We start from the raw sequence: 16,195 nt of genomic DNA on the forward strand, positions 1-16,195 counted from the left end.
TGGCGGTTCCAGTAAATACTTCTAAGCATACTGTCTAATTGTGGTAAAACTGTTAAAATACACAATGAGAGTTCCCAGAAATGATTAAGAACGTGTAATAAACATCTCAAGTACACGTAAATAGATTCTTGCTACATTTACTGTCGAATTCAACACGGAGGTTTCCAGTGGAAAGCTGTGAAATGACGAAAATACTGGTAATGTTTACAAGTCCGGGTACTTCTGGTGGCGTTTTCACGGGACTGTGCTTTCAAATATTAAGAGTTCATGTTCACAGAGCTCAGAATTGGTGTCTAAAGCCTTGGAATGACGAGAATAGTTTTTGTGTTTACAATTTAGGAGGATTGGCTTTGGCGTTTTTTTTTGTGTGAATCAGTTAAAATGGTGGCGGTTCCAGTAAATACTTCTAAGCAAACTGTCTAATTGTGGTAAAACTGTTAAAATACACAATGAGAGTTCCCAGAAATGATTAAGAACGTGTAATAAACATCTCAAGTACACGTAAATAGATTCTTACTACATTTACTGTCGAATTCAATCACGGAGGTTTCCAGTGGAAAGATGTGAAATGACGAAAATACCGGTAATGTTTACAAGTCCGGGTACTTCTGGTGGCGTTTTCACGGGACTGTGCTTTCAAATATTAAGAGTTCATGTTTACAGAGCTCAGAATTGGTGTCTAAAGCCTTGGAATGACGAGAATAGTTTTTATGTTTACAATTTAGGAGGATTGGCTTTGGCTTTTTTTTGTGTGAATCAGTTAAAATGGTGGCGGTTCCAGTAAATACTTCTAAGCAAACTGTCTAATTGTGTAAAACTGTTAAAATACACAATGAGAGTTCCCAGAAATGATTAAGAACGTGTAATAAACATCTCAAGTACACGTAAATAGATTCTTGCTACATTTACTGTCGAATTCAACACGGAGGTTTCCAGTGGAAAGCTGTGAAATGACGAAAATACTGGTAATGTTTACAAGTACGGGTACTTCTGGTGGCGTTTTCACGGGACTGTGCTTTCAAATATTAAGAGTTCATGTTTACAGAGCTCAGAATTGGTGTCTAAAGCCTTGGAATGACGAGAATAGTTTTTATGTTTACAATTTAGGAGGATTGGCTTTGGCTTTTTTTTGTGTGAATCAGTTAAAATGGTGGCAGTTCCAGTAAATACTTCTAAGCATACTGTCTAATTTTGGTAAAACTGTTAAAATACACAATGAGAGTTCCCAGAAATGATTAAGAATGTGTAATAAACATCTCAAGTACACGTAAATAGATTCTTGCTACATTTACTGTCGAATTCAACACGGAGGTTTCCAGTGGAAAGCTGTGAAATGACGAAAATACTGGTAATGTTTACAAGTACGGGTACTTCTGGTGGCGTTTTCACGGGACTGTGCTTTCAAATATTAAGAGTTCATGTTTACAGAGCTCAGAATTGGTGTCTAAAGCCTTTGAATCACGAGAATAGTTTTTGTGTTTACAATTTAGGAGGATTGGCTTTGGCGTTTTTTTGTGTGTGAATCAGTTAAAATGGTGGCGGTTCCAGTAAATACTTCTAAGCAAACTGTCTAATTGTGGTAAAACTGTTAAAATACACAATGAGAGTTCCCAGAAATGATTATGAACGTGTAATAAACATCTCAAGTACACGTAAATAGATTCTTGCTACATTTACTGTCGAATTCAACACGGAGGTTTCCAGTGGAAAGCGGTGAAATGACGAAAATACTGGTAATGTTTACAAGTCCGGGTACTTCTGGTTGCGTTTTCACGGGACTGTGCTTTCAAATATTAAGAGTTCATGTTTACAGAGCTCAGAATTGGTGTCTAAAGCCTTGGAATGACGAGAATAGTTTTTATGTTTACAATTTAGGAGGATTGGCTTTGGCTTTTTTTTGTGTGAATCAGTTAAAATGGTGGCGGTTCCAGTAAATACTTCTAAGCATACTGTCTAATTGTGGTAAAACTGTTAAAATACACAATGAGAGTTCCCAGAAATGATTAAGAACGTGTAATAAACATCTCAAGTACACGTAAATAGATTCTTGCTACATTTACTGTCGAATTCAACACGGAGGTTTCCAGTGGAAAGCTGTGAAATGACGAAAATACTGGTAATGTTTACAAGTACGGGTACTTCTGGTGGCGTTTTCACGGGACTGTGCTTTCAAATATTAAGAGTTCATGTTTACAGAGCTCAGAATTGGTGTCTAAAGCCTTTGAATCACGAGAATAGTTTTTATGTTCACAATTTAGGAGGATTGGCTTTGGCATATTTTTTGTGTGAATCAGTTAAAATGGTGGCGGTTCCACTAAAAAGTTCTAAGCAAACTGTCTAATTGTGGTAAAACTGTTAAAATACACAATGATAGTTCCCAGAAATGATTAAGAACGTGTAATAAACACCTCAAGTACACGTAAATAGATTCTTACTACATTTACTGTCGAATTCAATCACGGAGGTTTCGAGTGGAAAGCTGTGAAATGATGAAAATACTGGTAATTTTTACAAGTACGGGTACTTCTGGTGGCGTTTTCACGGGACTGTGCTTTCAATTATTAAGAGTTCATGTTTACAGAGCTCAGAATTGGTGTCTAAAGCCTTTGAATCACGAGAATAGTTTTTATGTTTACAATTTAGGAGGATTGGCTTTGGCATATTTTTTGTGTGAATCAGTTAAAATGGTGGCGGTTCCACTAAAAAGTTCTAAGCAAACTGTCTAATTGTGGTAAAACTGTTAAAATACACAATGATAGTTCCCAGAAATGATTAAGAACGTGTAATAAACATCTCAAGTACACGTAAATAGATTCTTACTACATTTACTGTCGAATTCAACACGGAGGTTTCCAGTGGAAAGCTGTGAAATGACGAAAATACTGGTAATGTTTACAAGTCCGGGTAATTCTGGTGGCGTTTTCACGGGACTGTGCTTTCAAATATTAAGAGTTCATGTTCACAGAGCTCAGAATTGGTGTCTAAAGCCTTGGAATGACGAGAATAGTTTTTGTGTTTACAATTTAGGAGGATTGGCTTTGGCGTTTTTTTTGTGTGTGAATCAGTTAAAATGGTGGCGGTTCCAGTAAATACTTCTAAGCAAACTGTCTAATTGTGGTAAAACTGTTAAAATACACAATGAGAGTTCCCAGAAATGATTAAGAACGTGTAATAAACATCTCAAGTACACGTAAATAGATTCTTACTACATTTACTGTCGAATTCAACACGGAGGTTTCCAGTGGAAAGCTGTGAAATGACGAAAATACCGGTAATGTTTACACGTCCGGGTACTTCTGGTGGCGTTTTCACGGGACTGTGCTTTCAAATATTAAGAGTTCATGTTTACAGAGCTCAGAATTGGTGTCTAAAGCCTTGGAATGACGAGAATAGTTTTTATGTTTACAATTTAGGAGGATTGGCTTTGGCTTTTTTTTGTGTGAATCAGTTAAAATGGTGGCGGTTCCAGTAAATACTTCTAAGCAAACTGTCTAATTGTGGTAAAACTGTTAAAATACACAATGAGAGTTCCCAGAAATGATTAAGAACGTGTAATAAACATCTCAAGTACACGTAAATAGATTCTTGCTACATTTACTGTCGAATTCAACACGGAGGTTTCCAGTGGAAAGCTGTGAAATGACGAAAATACTGGTAATTTTTACAAGTACGGGTACTTCTGGTGGCGTTTTCACGGGACTGTGCTTTCAAATATTAAGAGTTCATGTTTACAGAGCTCAGAATTGGTGTCTAAAGCCTTGGAATGACGAGAATAGTTTTTATGTTTACAATTTAGGAGGATTGGCTTTGGCTTTTTTTTGTGTGAATCAGTTAAAATGGTGGCGGTTCCAGTAAATACTTCTAAGCATAGTGTCTAATTGTGGTAAAACTGTTAAAATACACAATGAGAGTTCCCAGAAATGATTACGAATGTGTAATAAACATCTCAAGTACACGTAAATAGATTCTTGCTACATTTACTGTCGAATTCAACACGGAGGTTTCCAGTGGAAAGCTGTGAAATGACGAAAATACTGGTAATGTTTACAAGTACGGGTACTTCTGGTGGCGTTTTCACGGGACTGTGCTTTCAAATATTAAGAGTTCATGTTTACAGAGCTCAGAATTGGTGTCTAAAGCCTTTGAATCACGAGAATAGTTTTTATGTTCACAATTTAGGAGGATTGGCTTTGGCATATTTTTTGTGTGAATCAGTTAAAATGGTGGCGGTTCCACTAAAAAGTTCTAAGCAAACTGTCTAATTGTGGTAAAACTGTTAAAATACACAATGATAGTTCCCAGAAATGATTAAGAACGTGTAATAAACACCTCAAGTACACGTAAATAGATTCTTACTACATTTACTGTCGAATTCAATCACGGAGGTTTCGAGTGGAAAGCTGTGAAATGATGAAAATACTGGTAATTTTTACAAGTACGGGTACTTCTGGTGGCGTTTTCACGGGACTGTGCTTTCAATTATTAAGAGTTCATGTTTACAGAGCTCAGAATTGGTGTCTAAAGCCTTTGAATCACGAGAATAGTTTTTATGTTTACAATTTAGGAGGATTGGCTTTGGCATATTTTTTGTGTGAATCAGTTAAAATGGTGGCGGTTCCACTAAAAAGTTCTAAGCAAACTGTCTAATTGTGGTAAAACTGTTAAAATACACAATGATAGTTCCCAGAAATGATTAAGAACGTGTAATAAACATCTCAAGTACACGTAAATAGATTCTTACTACATTTACTGTCGAATTCAACACGGAGGTTTCCAGTGGAAAGCTGTGAAATGACGAAAATACTGGTAATGTTTACAAGTCCGGGTAATTCTGGTGGCGTTTTCACGGGACTGTGCTTTCAAATATTAAGAGTTCATGTTCACAGAGCTCAGAATTGGTGTCTAAAGCCTTGGAATGACGAGAATAGTTTTTGTGTTTACAATTTAGGAGGATTGGCTTTGGCGTTTTTTTTGTGTGTGAATCAGTTAAAATGGTGGCGGTTCCAGTAAATACTTCTAAGCAAACTGTCTAATTGTGGTAAAACTGTTAAAATACACAATGAGAGTTCCCAGAAATGATTAAGAACGTGTAATAAACATCTCAAGTACACGTAAATAGATTCTTACTACATTTACTGTCGAATTCAACACGGAGGTTTCCAGTGGAAAGCTGTGAAATGACGAAAATACCGGTAATGTTTACACGTCCGGGTACTTCTGGTGGCGTTTTCACGGGACTGTGCTTTCAAATATTAAGAGTTCATGTTTACAGAGCTCAGAATTGGTGTCTAAAGCCTTGGAATGACGAGAATAGTTTTTATGTTTACAATTTAGGAGGATTGGCTTTGGCTTTTTTTTGTGTGAATCAGTTAAAATGGTGGCGGTTCCAGTAAATACTTCTAAGCAAACTGTCTAATTGTGGTAAAACTGTTAAAATACACAATGAGAGTTCCCAGAAATGATTAAGAACGTGTAATAAACATCTCAAGTACACGTAAATAGATTCTTGCTACATTTACTGTCGAATTCAACACGGAGGTTTCCAGTGGAAAGCTGTGAAATGACGAAAATACTGGTAATTTTTACAAGTACGGGTACTTCTGGTGGCGTTTTCACGGGACTGTGCTTTCAAATATTAAGAGTTCATGTTTACAGAGCTCAGAATTGGTGTCTAAAGCCTTGGAATGACGAGAATAGTTTTTATGTTTACAATTTAGGAGGATTGGCTTTGGCTTTTTTTTGTGTGAATCAGTTAAAATGGTGGCGGTTCCAGTAAATACTTCTAAGCATACTGTCTAATTGTGGTAAAACTGTTAAAATACACAATGAGAGTTCCCAGAAATGATTACGAATGTGTAATAAACATCTCAAGTACACGTAAATAGATTCTTGCTACATTTACTGTCGAATTCAACACGGAGGTTTCCAGTGGAAAGCTGTGAAATGACGAAAATACTGGTAATGTTTACAAGTACGGGTACTTCTGGTGGCGTTTTCACGGGACTGTGCTTTCAAATATTAAGAGTTCATGTTTACAGAGCTCAGAATTGGTGTCTAAAGCCTTGGAATGACGAGAATAGTTTTTATGTTTACAATTTAGGAGGATTGGCTTTGGCTTTTTTTTGTGTGAATCAGTTAAAATGGTGGCGGTTCCAGTAAATACTTCTAAGCATACTGTCTAATTGTGGTAAAACTGTTAAAATACACAATGAGAGTTCCCAGAAATGATTAAGAACGTGTAATAAACATCTCAAGTACACGTAAATAGATTCTTGCTACATTTACTGTCGAATTCAACACGGAGGTTTCCAGTGGAAAGCTGTGAAATGACGAAAATACTGGTAATGTTTACAAGTCCGGGTACTTCTGGTGGCGTTTTCACGGGACTGTGCTTTCAAATATTAAGAGTTCATGTTCACAGAGCTCAGAATTGGTTGCCTAAAGCCTTGGAATGACGAGGATAGTTTTTGTGTTTACAATTTAGGAGGATTGGCTTTGGCGTTTTTTTTGTGTGAATCAGTTAAAATGGTGGCGGTTCCAGTAAATACTTCTAAGCAAACTGTTTAATTGTGGTAAAACTGTTAAAATACACAATGAGAGTTCCCAGAAATGATTAAGAACGTGTAATAAACATCTCAAGTACACGTAAATAGATTCTTACTACATTTACTGTCGAATTCAACACGGAGGTTTCCAGTGGAAATCTGTGAAATGACGAAAATACTGGTAATGTTTACAAGTACGGGTACTTCTGGTGGCGTTTTCACGGGACTGTGCTATCAAATATTAAGAGTTCATGTTTACAGAGCTCAGAATTGGTGTCTAAAGCCTTTGAATCACGAGAATAGTTTTTGTGTTTACAATTTAGGAGGATTGGCTTTGGCGTTTTTTTTGTGTGAATCAGTTAAAATGGTGGCGGTTCCAGTAAATACTTCTAAGCAAACTGTCTAATTGTGGTAAAACTGTTAAAATACACAATGAGAGTTCCCAGAAATGATTAAGAACGTGTAATAAACATCTCAAGTACACGTAAATAGATTCTTACTACATTTACTGTCGAATTCAATCACGGAGGTTTCCAGTGGAAAGCTGTGAAATGACGAAAATACCGGTAATGTTTACAAGTCCGGGTACTTCTGGTGGCGTTTTCACGGGACTGTGCTTTCAAATATTAAGAGTTCATGTTTACAGAGCTCAGAATTGGTGTCTAAAGCCTTGGAATGACAAGAATAGTTTTTATGTTTACAATTTAGGAGGATTGGCTTTGGCTTTTTTTTGTGTGAATCAGTTAAAATGGTGGCGGTTCCAGTAAATACCTCTAAGCAAACTGTCTAATTGTGGTAAAACTGTTAAAATACACAATGAGAGTTCCCAGAAATGATTAAGAACGTGTAATAAACATCTCAAGTACACGTAAATAGATTCTTGCTACATTTGCTGTCGAATTCAACACGGAGGTTTCCAGTGGAAAGCTGTGAAATGACGAAAATACTGGTAATGTTTACAAGTACGGGTACTTCTGGTGGCGTTTTCACGGGACTGTGCTTTCAAATATTAAGAGTTCATGTTTACAGAGCTCAGAATTGGTGTCTAAAGCCTTGGAATGACGAGAATAGTTTTTATGTTTACAATTTAGGAGGATTGGCTTTGGCTTTTTTTTGTGTGAATCAGTTAAAATGGTGGCGGTTCCAGTAAATACTTCTAAGCATACTGTCTAATTGTGGTAAAACTGTTAAAATACACAATGAGAGTTCCCAGAAATGATTACGAATGTGTAATAAACATCTCAAGTACACGTAAATAGATTCTTGCTACATTTACTGTCGAATTCAACACGGAGGTTTCCAGTGGAAAGCTGTGAAATGACGAAAATACAGGTAATGTTTACAAGTACGGGTACTTCTGGTGGCGTTTTCACGGGACTGTGCTTTCAAATATTAAGAGTTCATGTTTACAGAGCTCAGAATTGGTGTCTAAAGCCTTGGAATGACGAGAATAGTTTTTATGTTTACAATTTAGGAGGATTGGCTTTGGCTTTTTTTTGTGTGAATCAGTTAAAATGGTGGCGGTTCCAGTAAATACTTCTAAGCATACTGTCTAATTGTGGTAAAACTGTTAAAATACACAATGAGAGTTCCCAGAAATGATTAAGAACGTGTAATAAACATCTCAAGTACACGTAAATAGATTCTTGCTACATTTACTGTCGAATTCAACACGGAGGTTTCCAGTGGAAAGCTGTGAAATGACGAAAATACTGGTAATGTTTACAAGTCCGGGTACTTCTGGTGGCGTTTTCACGGGACTGTGCTTTCAAATATTAAGAGTTCATGTTCACAGAGCTCAGAATTGGTGTCTAAAGCCTTGGAATGACGAGGATAGTTTTTGTGTTTACAATTTAGGAGGATTGGCTTTGGCGTTTTTTTTGTGTGAATCAGTTAAAATGGTGGCGGTTCCAGTAAATACTTCTAAGCAAACTGTTTAATTGTGGTAAAACTGTTAAAATACACAATGAGAGTTCCCAGAAATGATTAAGAACGTGTAATAAACATCTCAAGTACACGTAAATAGATTCTTGCTACATTTACTGTCGAATTCAACACGGAGGTTTCCAGTGGAAATCTGTGAAATGACGAAAATACTGGTAATGTTTACAAGTACGGGTACTTCTGGTGGCGTTTTCACGGGACTGTGCTATCAAATATTAAGAGTTCATGTTTACAGAGCTCAGAATTTGTGTCTAAAGCCTTTGAATCACGAGAATAGTTTTTGTGTTTACAATTTAGGAGGATTGGCTTTGGCTTTTTTTTGTGTGAATCAGTTAAAATGGTGGCGGTTCCAGTAAATACTTCTAAGCAAATTGTCTAATTGTGGTAAAAGTGTTAAAATACACAATGAGAGTTCCCAGAAATGATTAAGAACGTGTAATAAACATCTCAAGTACACGTAAATAGATTCTTACTACATTTACTGTCGAATTCAATCACGGAGGTTTCCAGTGGAAAGCTGTGAAATGACGAAAATACCGGTAATGTTTACAAGTCCGGGTACTTCTGGTGGCGTTTTCACGGGACTGTGCTTTCAAATATTAAGAGTTCATGTTTACAGAGCTCAGAATTGGTGTCTAAAGCCTTGGAATGACAAGAATAGTTTTTATGTTTACAATTTAGGAGGATTGGCTTTGGCTTTTTTTTGTGTGAATCAGTTAAAATGGTGGCGGTTCCAGTAAATACTTCTAAGCAAACTGTCTAATTGTGGTAAAACTGTTAAAATACACAATGAGAGTTCCCAGAAATGATTAAGAACGTGTAATAAACATCTCAAGTACACGTAAATAGATTCTTGCTACATTTACTGTCGAATTCAACACGGAGGTTTCCAGTGGAAAGCTGTGAAATGACGAAAATACTGGTAATGTTTACAAGTACGGGTACTTCTGGTGGCGTTTTCACGGGACTGTGCTTTCAAATATTAAGAGTTCATGTTTACAGAGCTCAGAATTGGTGTCTAAAGCCTTGGAATGACGAGAATAGTTTTTATGTTTACAATTTAGGAGGATTGGCTTTGGCTTTTTTTTGTGTGAATCAGTTAAAATGGTGGCGGTTCCAGTAAATACTTCTAAGCATACTGTCTAATTGTGGTAAAACTGTTAAAATACACAATGAGAGTTCCCAGAAATGATTAAGAATGTGTAATAAACATCTCAAGTACACGTAAATAGATTCTTGCTACATTTACTGTCGAATTCAACACGGAGGTTTCCAGTGGAAAGCTGTGAAATGACGAAAATACTGGTAATGTTTACAAGTACGGGTACTTCTGGTGGCGTTTTCACGGGACTGTGCTTTCAAATATTAAGAGTTCATGTTGACAGAGCTCAGAATTGGTGTCTAAAGCCTTTGAATCACGAGAATAGTTTTTATGTTCACAATTTAGGAGGATTGGCTTTGGCATATTTTTTGTGTGAATCAGTTAAAATGGTGGCGGTTCCACTAAAAAGTTCTAAGCAAACTGTCTAATTGTGGTAAAACTGTTAAAATACACAATGATAGTTCCCAGAAATGATTAAGAACGTGTAATAAACACCTCAAGTACACGTAAATAGATTCTTACTACATTTACTGTCGAATTCAATCACGGAGGTTTCCAGTGGAAAGCTGTGAAATGATGAAAATACTGGTAATTTTTACAAGTACGGGTACTTCTGGTGGCGTTTTCACGGGACTGTGCTTTCAATTATTAAGAGTTCATGTTTACAGAGCTCAGAATTGGTGTCTAAAGCCTTTGAATCACGAGAATAGTTTTTATGTTTACAATTTAGGAGGATTGGCTTTGGCATATTTTTTGTGTGAATCAGTTAAAATGGTGGCGGTTCCACTAAAAAGTTCTAAGCAAACTGTCTAATTGTGGTAAAACTGTTAAAATACACAATGATAGTTCCCAGAAATGATTAAGAACGTGTAATAAACATCTCAAGTACACGTAAATAGATTCTTACTACATTTACTGTCGAATTCAACACGGAGGTTTCCAGTGGAAAGCTGTGAAATGACGAAAATACTGGTAATGTTTACAAGTCCGGGTACTTCTGGTGGCGTTTTCACGGGACTGTGCTTTCAAATATTAAGAGTTCATGTTCACAGAGCTCAGAATTGGTGTCTAAAGCCTTGGAATGACGAGAATAGTTTTTGTGTTTACAATTTAGGAGGATTGGCTTTGGCGTTTTTTTTTTGTGTGAATCAGTTAAAATGGTGGCGGTTCCAGTAAATACTTCTAAGCAAACTGTCTAATTGTGGTAAAACTGTTAAAATACACAATGAGAGTTCCCAGAAATGATTAAGAACGTGTAATAAACATCTCAAGTACACGTAAATAGATTCTTACTACATTTACTGTCGAATTCAACACGGAGGTTTCCAGTGGAAAGCTGTGAAATGACGAAAATACCGGTAATGTTTACACGTCCGGGTACTTCTGGTGGCGTTTTCACGGGACTGTGCTTTCAAATATTAAGAGTTCATGTTTACAGAGCTCAGAATTGGTGTCTAAAGCCTTGGAATGACGAGAATAGTTTTTATGTTTACAATTTAGGAGGATTGGCTTTGGCTTTTTTTTGTGTGAATCAGTTAAAATGGTGGCGGTTCCAGTAAATACTTCTAAGCAAACTGTCTAATTGTGGTAAAACTGTTAAAATACACAATGAGAGTTCCCAGAAATGATTAAGAACGTGTAATAAACATCTCAAGTACACGTAAATAGATTCTTGCTACATTTACTGTCGAATTCAACACGGAGGTTTCCAGTGGAAAGCTGTGAAATGACGAAAATACTGGTAATTTTTACAAGTACGGGTACTTCTGGTGGCGTTTTCACGGGACTGTGCTTTCAAATATTAAGAGTTCATGTTTACAGAGCTCAGAATTGGTGTCTAAAGCCTTGGAATGACGAGAATAGTTTTTATGTTTACAATTTAGGAGGATTGGCTTTGGCTTTTTTTTGTGTGAATCAGTTAAAATGGTGGCGGTTCCAGTAAATACTTCTAAGCATACTGCCTAATTGTGGTAAAACTGTTAAAATACACAATGAGAGTTCCCAGAAATGATTACGAATGTGTAATAAACATCTCAAGTACACGTAAATAGATTCTTGCTACATTTACTGTCGAATTCAACACGGAGGTTTCCAGTGGAAAGCTGTGAAATGACGAAAATACTGGTAATGTTTACAAGTACGGGTACTTCTGGTGGCGTTTTCACGGGACTGTGCTATCAAATATTAAGAGTTCATGTTTACAGAGCTCAGAATTGGTGTCTAAAGCCTTTGAATCACGAGAATAGTTTTTGTGTTTACAATTTAGGAGGATTGGCTTTGGCGTTTTTTTTGTGTGAATCAGTTAAAATGGTGGCGGTTCCAGTAAATACTTCTAAGCAAACTGTCTAATTGTGGTAAAACTGTTAAAATACACAATGAGAGTTCCCAGAAATGATTAAGAACGTGTAATAAACATCTCAAGTACACGTAAATAGATTCTTACTACATTTACTGTCGAATTCAATCACGGAGGTTTCCAGTGGAAAGCTGTGAAATGACGAAAATACCGGTAATGTTTACAAGTCCGGGTACTTCTGGTGGCGTTTTCACGGGACTGTGCTTTCAAATATTAAGAGTTCATGTTTACAGAGCTCAGAATTGGTGTCTAAAGCCTTGGAATGACAAGAATAGTTTTTATGTTTACAATTTAGGAGGATTGGCTTTGGCTTTTTTTTGTGTGAATCAGTTAAAATGGTGGCGGTTCCAGTAAATACCTCTAAGCAAACTGTCTAATTGTGGTAAAACTGTTAAAATACACAATGAGAGTTCCCAGAAATGATTACGAATGTGTAATAAACATCTCAAGTACACGTAAATAGATTCTTGCTACATTTACTGTCGAATTCAACACGGAGGTTTCCAGTGGAAAGCTGTGAAATGACGAAAATACTGGTAATGTTTACAAGTACGGGTACTTCTGGTGGCGTTTTCACGGGACTGTGCTTTCAAATATTAAGAGTTCATGTTTACAGAGCTCAGAATTGGTGTCTAAAGCCTTGGAATGACGAGAATAGTTTTTATGTTTACAATTTAGGAGGATTGGCTTTGGCTTTTTTTTGTGTGAATCAGTTAAAATGGTGGCGGTTCCAGTAAATACTTCTAAGCATACTGTCTAATTGTGGTAAAACTGTTAAAATACACAATGAGAGTTCCCAGAAATGATTAAGAATGTGTAATAAACATCTCAAGTACACGTAAATAGATTCTTGCTACATTTACTGTCGAATTCAACACGGAGGTTTCCAGTGGAAAGCTGTGAAATGACGAAAATACTGGTAATGTTTACAAGTACGGGTACTTCTGGTGGCGTTTTCACGGGACTGTGCTTTCAAATATTAAGAGTTCATGTTGACAGAGCTCAGAATTGGTGTCTAAAGCCTTTGAATCACGAGAATAGTTTTTGTGTTTACAATTTAGAAGGATTGGCTTTGGCGTTTTTTTGTTTGTGAATCAGTTAAAATGGTGGCGGTTCCAGTAAATACTTCTAAGCAAACTGTCTAATTGTGGTAAAACTGTTAAAATACACAATGAGAGTTCCCAGAAATGATTATGAACGTGTAATAAACATCTCAAGTACACGTAAATAGATTCTTGCTACATTTACTGTCGAATTCAACACGGAGGTTTCCAGTGGAAAGCGGTGAAATGACGAAAATACTGGTAATGTTTACAAGTCCGGGTACTTCTGGTGGCGTTTTCACGGGACTGTGCTTTCAAATATTAAGAGTTCATGTTTACAGAGCTCAGAATTGGTGTCTAAAGCCTTTGAATCACGAGAATAGTTTTTGTGTTTACAATTTAGGAGGATTGTCTTTGGCGTTTTTTTTTTTGTGTGAATCAGTTAAAATGGTGGCGGTTCCAGTAAACAGTTCTAAGCAAACTGTCTAATTGTGGTAAAACTGTTAAAATACACAATGATAGTTCCCAGAAATGATTAAGAACGTGTAATAAACACCTCAAGTACACGTAAATAGATTCTTACTACATTTACTGTCGAATTCAATCACGGAGGTTTCCAGTGGAAAGCTGTGAAATGACGAAAATACAGGTAATGTTTACAAGTACGGGTACTTCTGGTGGCGTTTTCACGGGACTGTGCTTTCAAGTATTAAGAGTTCATGTTTACAGAGCTCAGAATTGGTGTCTAAAGCCTTGGAATGACGAGAATAGTTTTTATGTTTACAATTTAGGAGGATTGGCTTTGGCTTTTTTTTGTGTGAATCAGTTAAAATGGTGGCGGTTCCAGTAAATACTTCTAAGCAAACTGTCTAATTGTGGTAAAACTGTTAAAATACACAATGAGAGTTCCCAGAAATGATTAAGAATGTGTAATAAACATCTCAAGTACACGTAAATAGATTCTTGCTACATTTACTGTCGAATTCAACACGGAGGTTTCCAGTGGAAAGCTGTGAAATGACGAAAATACTGGTAATGTTTACAAGTACGGGTACTTCTGGTGGCGTTTTCACGGGACTGTGCTTTCAAATATTAAGAGTTCATGTTGACAGAGCTCAGAATTGGTGTCTAAAGCCTTTGAATCACGAGAATAGTTTTTGTGTTTACAATTTAGGAGGATTGGCTTTGGCGTTTTTTTGTTTGTGAATCAGTTAAAATGGTGGCGGTTCCAGTAAATACTTCTAAGCAAACTGTCTAATTGTGGTAAAACTGTTAAAATACACAATGAGAGTTCCCAGAAATGATTATGAACGTGTAATAAACATCTCAAGTACACGTAAATAGATTCTTGCTACATTTACTGTCGAATTCAACACGGAGGTTTCCAGTGGAAAGCGGTGAAATGACGAAAATACTGGTAATGTTTACAAGTCCGGGTACTTCTGGTGGCGTTTTCACGGGACTGTGCTTTCAAATATTAAGAGTTCATGTTTACAGAGCTCAGAATGTGTCTAAAGCCTTTGAATCACGAGAATAGTTTTTGTGTTTACAATTTAGGAGGATTGTCTTTGGCGTTTTTTTTTTTGTGTGAATCAGTTAAAATGGTGGCGGTTCCAGTAAACAGTTCTAAGCAAACTGTCTAATTGTGGTAAAACTGTTAAAATACACAATGATAGTTCCCAGAAATGATTAAGAACGTGTAATAAACACCTCAAGTACACGTAAATAGATTCTTACTACATTTACTGTCGAATTCAATCACGGAGGTTTCCAGTGGAAAGCTGTGAAATGACGAAAATACAGGTAATGTTTACAAGTACGGGTACTTCTGGTGGCGTTTTCACGGGACTGTGCTTTCAAATATTAAGAGTTCATGTTTACAGAGCTCAGAATTGGTGTCTAAAGCCTTGGAATGACGAGAATAGTTTTTATGTTTACAATTTAGGAGGATTGGCTTTGGCTTTTTTTTGTGTGAATCAGTTAAAATGGTGGCGTTTCCAGTAAATACTTCTAAGCAAACTGTCTAATTGTGGTAAAACTGTTAAAATACACAATGAGAGTTCCCAGAAATGATTAAGAACGTGTAATAAACATCTCAAGTACACGTAAATAGATTCTTGCTACATTTACTGTCGAATTCAACACGGAGGTTTCCAGTGGAAAGCTGTGAAATGACGAAAATACTGGTAATGTTTACAAGTACGGGTACTTCTGGTGGCGTTTTCACGGGACTGTGCTTTCAAATATTAAGAGTTCATGTTTACAGAGCTCAGAATTGGTGTCTAAAGCCTTTGAATCACGAGAATAGTTTTTGTGTTTACAATTTAGGAGGATTGGCTTTGGCGTTTTTTTTGTGTGAATCAGTTAAAATGGTGGCGGTTCCAGTAAATACTTCTAAGCAAACTGTCTAATTGTTGTAAAACTGTTAAAATACACAATGAGAGTTCCCAGAAATGATTAAGAACGTGTAATAAACATCTCAAGTACATGTAAATAGATTCTTACTACATTTACTGTCGAATTCAATCACGGAGGTTTCCAGTGGAAAGCTGTGAAATGACGAAAATACTGGTAATGTTTACAAGTCCGGGTACTTCTGGTGGCATTTTCACGGGACTGTGCTCTCAAATATTAAGAGTTCATGTTCACAGAGCTCAGAATTGGTGTCTAAAGCCTTGGAATGACGAGAATAGTTTTTGTGTTTACAATTTAGGAGGATTGGCTTTGGCGTTTTTTTTGTGTTAATCAGTTAAAATGGTGGCGGTTCCAGTAAACAGTTCTAAGCAAACTGTCTAATTGTGGTAAAACTGTTAAAATACACAATGAGAGTTCCCAGAAATGATTAAGAACGTGTAATAAACATCTCAAGTACACGTAAATAGATTCTTGCTACATTTACTGTCGAATTCAACACGGAGGTTTCCAGTGGAAAGCTGTGAAATGACGAAAATACTGGTAATGTTTACAAGTACGGGTACTTCTGGTGGCGTTTTCACGGACTGTGCTTTCAAATATTAAGAGTTCATGTTTACAGAGCTCAGAATTGGTGTCTAAAGCCTTTGAATCACGAGAATAGTTTTTATGTTTACAATTTAGGAGGATTGGCTTTGGCATATTTTTTGTGTGAATCAGTTAAAATGGTGGCGGTTCCACTAAAAAGTTCTAAGCAAACTGTCTAATTGTGGTAAAACTGTTAAAATACACA

Source organism: Myotis daubentonii, unplaced genomic scaffold (assembly GCF_963259705.1).
Source record: "Myotis daubentonii unplaced genomic scaffold, mMyoDau2.1 SCAFFOLD_42, whole genome shotgun sequence".
Taxonomy (NCBI): domain Eukaryota; kingdom Metazoa; phylum Chordata; class Mammalia; order Chiroptera; family Vespertilionidae; genus Myotis; species Myotis daubentonii.